This window comes from Humulus lupulus, chromosome 5, assembly GCF_963169125.1.
Source record: "Humulus lupulus chromosome 5, drHumLupu1.1, whole genome shotgun sequence".
Taxonomy (NCBI): Eukaryota; Viridiplantae; Streptophyta; class Magnoliopsida; order Rosales; family Cannabaceae; genus Humulus; species Humulus lupulus.
Genome location: NC_084797.1, coordinates 201634867 through 201640779, shown reverse-complemented (window position 1 = coordinate 201640779; position 5913 = coordinate 201634867). Strand labels below are relative to the sequence as shown.

The window sequence follows — 5913 nt, the reverse complement described above, 5'->3', positions numbered from 1 at the left end:
AGCGTTATTCGATTCGAGGATGTAGTTTCTGTTTTATGTCTTTTACATGTATTTTCCGCACTATTTATGTAATGTCTTTTTATCTTAAATCATGTTTTGTTTTTAAAGACAATGGGATCCCATATCCTTTTTGGTATTTATGTAAGTAACTTTTATTTCTTCAAGTTACCTAATAAAATTATGGTATTTTTGCAAATGTAAGTTTTAGTAAGAATTTGTATGTATAGTTTCATTAATGGTCCAAAAGTCTAGTTTAGTGGGTCATTACATGTAAATAACTAGATGAGAATTTGTTGTATTAATAAATCAGATTAATAAAAGGAAATTACGTCAAGTTTTAATTCTAAAAAAAAAAGATGAATATCATTTTCTTTTTCACGGAACTTCTACTCAAAATTCATAAAAGTACAAGACATCATTGCAGCAAAATAACAGAACATTCTTGAGCCTTCACAAAAAAAAGTATATATTCCAAGAAAGGGTGGAGTTGCTGATCGAGTATGTCTCTTATCTCATCCACTGAGTGGAAATTAGATTCCAACTCAAATGGAACTAATAATAGAATATAAGCATGTTAATTATTACTCAGAAAATCCTATGCAACTCAATTTACATACTTTAATATGTAAGTGCTAGCAGAAAAGCCAGCCAAGTTTAATATCAACAACAAGAGGAGGGAGGGAGTAGTTCAACAGACCAATTCCAACTATAACTGGGAAACCTTTATTCTCCAACAAAGCCTGAATTATCAACATAAGAGTTATATAAATAATTCTATTCAAGTTCTCACTGTCATAATTTCAAAATGATTAAGAGACTTCTAACTTATCTTCCAGTCCATTCTTGTATTGCTTGCACAGAAAAGCAATCCTCTATCCAAGTCATATGAATCGGGCATTGGAGCAAGTTTCATGGTGTCCCTGAAACGGGAAGGATCTATGGTTTCTTCATGAGAGAATTTTAAACATGACGATGGCAACATACCCAGAAAAAATAAATTTGCAAGCAAAATAGTCTCTTAGTCAATGAAACATACCGATGGTTGAGCTATCTGCAGGAGGGTCTGAAGAAATGAAATGCCATGTTGCCACTACAGGTTCCATTTTTTATTTTTTTGGAGATCGAGTCCATGGCTAAGATAGATCCTCAAGCTTATTAACAAGATTCGGAGTAACCCGGATTGGCCTTGGTGCAATTATCGTTTTGTCTTGATTGCTGGCCAGTGGCCAGAGATGTATTAGGCAAAAATGGAGGTGTATTAAGACGAGGTACACCTGTATAGGCCAACAACACATTCATCGTTACTCTTAACTCATACATGTATATTTTATTTTATATTTTTCTAAATTACCTTCAAGCAAATGCCAAGAGAGAGAAGAGTGAACCACACAAACTAATAAAAAAAGGCTCCAAGGAAACCACATAAAAGCTTTTGAATAATTTTAAATTTCACAAGTAAAATAAACATTAATAAATTAGAAAAACATTGTCTCGTTTACAACCTTTTCTATCCACTTGCTGTGACTGCCCACTGCAATAAGAAAACAGAAATGTGTGGTTACAACTATAAGCACAGTCCATCCTCAATTTTCTTTTCTTTATAAATTATTGCGCCCTCTCAGTAGATATTGAAGACTTTGAAACTACAAAATGTAATGCTTCTCAGAAGCCAAAAGTACCTGACCAACAATGTTGAACCTGCAAGCAGTAAAAACCATTCACTCTGTATTAGACTGTTATTGCTGGAAGATGGATTTGGTACAGTTCATGGTTACATGTAATATTATGTTAAAAACACTCTTCTTGAATTTTTAGGCTCTAGATTTACAAGGGAACAAACATGTATGAAAATGTCATTTGTTGAAAAAGGTTTTGCTAGTATGTAAAAAAAACGACAGCAGTGGTTGAAAAAATTATGCTGGTGTATAGAAATAAATCTGTAAAGGATTCTAATTTGAGATGGTACAGAGAACAAACATTTTAAGTGTTTCAAACATATTGACAGAGTTTGCTGACTGAGTAGACACGGAAGGACCTACCTCCTATTGCATTGTCCATTATAGTATTCATTACAATTTCTTTCAATGTTAGTTTAGAAGTCTTAATGTGGACCTCTTATGCAGAGACATCTCATTATGTAAGTCTATGACAGAACTAAGATATTTGATTAAAGGAAATTAAAATACAAATTTTCACAAATACTGTGAAACCTTGTCTTTCAAATTAGTAGCATCATTTAAACTAGGAAAATTGGACTTCAAGCCAATACTTTGAAACCTTTTACTTATCTCTCTACCCTTTTTATTTGCTGCTTTTAGTCCCTAGGTAAAGTGTCCAAAAGATCAAGCTGCACATTCAAGTGTTATGTGCGAAGCTGCACGCCCCATAAGTCGCACAACTGTAGTTGACAATTAAATTTCGTTAAGCTCACTAGAGTGCAAATCAAATGATAAGATGAGTTAAACTGTAATCTAAAAGCTAAATCACTACATGTTCCATGACTTTCAACCAGCATACTTACAGTGATAATATTTTCCAGTTGATCTGGCATCTATCATGACATTTCCAATCCTTTATGCATATATCTGAATAAAATGAAGTGCATCACATTATATTATAGCTTCCTTCAGTGTATCTGTTAGTTGCATATCATAGAAAGTGTCACGCTATTCATGCCAAGAAAAATCAGGCAGAACCAGACTTAGGCTAATCAAGTCAGTATTATATACATGATCCAATGAAGTATTTTTTTTTTTTAATTTCTCAGGAAATAAACCTGTTAGAATAATAAATTTAACACCTAATTATTTTTTTAAGCAGGACAAGGTACTTTGAGTATTATACTTTATTTCATCAAAACATAGCATCACCAAATTTTCTTGCAAGTTATAGTTGATAGCCCACACAACAATTAACCAACTTATCTGCAAACAATTTTCTATGAGAAGTTCCTTCTCTTAACATGTAAAGGTTGATGCTTTAAAGTAAATTCATAAGTTCATGACCATAATGAATTAGCAAGTAAATAAGATGATTCTAGGAATATAAATATAACACAGTGGCAGTGAAAAAAAAATTGCTTCAACAAATAAAATTATCATCAGGTACATGGATACAATTTTCAAGCTAGTGGGGTTCAAGTTTGTATCTGCTAAAAAATAAAGATTGTTGTTCCAAAATTTCCTACACGATATATGGAAAGAACCATAAAGAAATTTAAGGGTTCAAGTTGTAAAAAATTTCTTTTAGTTGCAGTCACCTTGCAAGCAGTATCAAACCCAAAACATGCTGGGAATTCTTTGCATTTCAAGTCACCATCAATGGTTTTTGGACACCCAATCACCTAAGTTTTCAAATTCTTTCCCCTGGTTGAACAAAAGAAAAAAACCAAACTGTGTTAAACAAACCAACGAAACATGCCCATATAACGATCTTGATTTCTGCCCATAGCTTTACCCTAATTTCTTCTTCTTCTTCCTTTACAATACAAAGACATACAATGGTACAATACGACTCAATACCCTTACAAATTCACATTTACAGAGCAGAAGCCCCAAATAACCAAACCCATTATCAAACCCATAATAGAACTTAACTATTTCCCACATATAATAAATTCACCACAAAGAACAACCAAGAACAACCAAATATGCTAATGCCAGAAAAAGCACCAAATCTGAAAGAATATCGTTTGAAAGAGATGCTTACCCAGATCGGCCCAGACACTGGAAGTTCTTGCTTCCCCAAATCTTCCCAAGCATTACGCCTTTGTCGCGCCTAGAAAATTAATGATATGCTCGGATGCAGGGACAACAATGTTTGTCTCGTTCGGTGCTTCGTTGACAGGGACGGCGATGCAGATGGAGGAGGGAAGAAGATGGAGTGAGTAGGATAGAGCAGCAGCTGAAGAAATCGGGGAATAAAGAAGAAGAAGAAATTGGGGGAAAAAGAAACAAGGTCAGAGGGAAATTGGGGGAAAAATATCTTTAGTTTTTTTACTTTTATTAAATAAAATCATATTATAAAATAAATTTCTTTATTTTCTTTTTGGCCCCAAATTTCAAAAACCATCTCTATTAAGTCCTTTACTAAATTCATTTTATTTTTTAAAAATCCCAATTATAATTAAATAACATTTTAATCCAATAATCTTGACTTATCAAAATTCTTTCTTTTAATCCCAAATATTATAATTAAATCATAATTTATTTTAAATCTACCAAATTTTTGGATAAACCTTTCATCCAATTGGATATATATTCTTATTTATTCCAGTAAATGATAATATGAATTAAGAGGGAAATATTTCTTTATAGTCTCAAAACTAGTATAAGGGAAATTGGTGGCAAAAGTACCCAATATTTTTTATTTCTTGCGATTTAGTACCCAATAATTTTTTTAGCAGGAAAAGTACTCAATATCAAGTTCCATCAGTTTCTGTAGGTACCTACTTTAACAGAGTCGTTAATTTCTGTAGGTACAGTAAGGGATCTTGATCACCAAGAGCAAGATCACACCATTGATCTAACATTTAGAGGCTCGACAATTAGTTTTGAAATGGCACACTACGACATTCGTGCTATGTTTAATTGTCAAATTTTTAATTAATTAAATGAAAAACTATTTTTTTAAGTGTTACCAAACAACACCATCATTAATGAATTTTTAATAAAATAAATATTTTTTATTAAATATATAATAAGTAATTCAATTAGTAATTAATATTACAAAAAAGTATTAAAAATTTAAACAATTTTTTGAATAACTTATTTAAAAACAAAACTCATTTTTAACTAGTAGCTATTGTGTGTTGCAAATTATTAATAAATACTTTTTTATTAATATATTTACATAAAATATATTAAATTATATTAAAAAAATACAAATTAAATTAGTATTTATTGATTAGAAAATTTGTATTGCATTAGACAACAGTTTAAGTAGAAATGTTGTCTCATGTTAAAAATAGGCATATTACAACATTCTCATTAGAACTGTCGTTTCATGTGAGTTTTAATTTTCATGGCACAACAGTTTGTGAGCGACTGTTGTGTCATGCATATTTTTAACATGACACGACAGTTCTACTACAAACGTCATCTCATGCATGTCGTCAAAGTACAATTTTGTAGTAGTGAAGGGTTAGAGAAACTGAAGGAAGGACTCAATCATTCCGCTACACAATAATGTAAGTGTTCTTATCATTATCTTTGTATGAATTCAATTTTAGAAACATGTTCTAGGTTGTCTCTTATTAATTTGTTTAATATAAGATTTACATGAAAATAAACAAGATCTTGTATATTTTTTTCCCAATAGCAGACAAATATATCAGGTTAAAAGAGGGTATCGCCTATGAAGGAAAAACTCCAAACGTTGATCAGAACAAAAAGGAAGAGCCAGCCAAAGTTGTTAGCAGCTCTAGTATGCCCAACAACTGTAGTAATAACAATTATAAAAATGGTGGAAAACGGCCAAGCACTGAGCCGTCTACGTCTGATAATAAGTGCCCTAAACAGAATAAATATGAACAAAGGTTAACCAATTATACGACAATGGTCGACAGCCGAGCAAAGGTGTACCAGGCCAACCACACCACCATACGTTTTAGGCGACCTGCCCCCATCAGAGAGGACATTTCAAAAATAGACACAACAAAGTTTTGTCGCTTCCATAATGGTTATGGCCATGATACAAATGAATGCAACCAGCTGAATGATGAGATTGTGTTTCTGATACGTCAAGGACATATGAGGAGATATATACGAGTAGGGGATAATCCCCAACAAGGAGCTAATGGAAGAAACGAGTAGGCACATGTACGCCAACGCTCGCCTCCTCTACAGCCAGCCCCGGTTGTGAGCACTTTTCTTACTATTTGTGGCGGACCACACTTAGCTGGTGATAGTGGTA

At 32.6% G+C, this 5913-nt stretch overlaps 1 long non-coding RNA gene across 1 annotated transcript; it reads right to left on the bottom strand.

Annotated features, from left to right (window-relative positions):
• Nucleotides 1–700: 700 nt before the first annotated feature.
• Nucleotides 701–3679, bottom strand: LOC133833918 (uncharacterized). The gene is made up of 6 exons (XR_009893209.1): nt 3260–3679; nt 2522–2585; nt 2297–2398; nt 1503–1698; nt 1037–1274; nt 701–936 (listed from the first exon to the last, which is right to left on the bottom strand). It is a non-coding gene; the product is annotated as an uncharacterized LOC133833918 (long non-coding RNA).
• Nucleotides 3680–5913: the final 2234 nt, after the last annotated feature.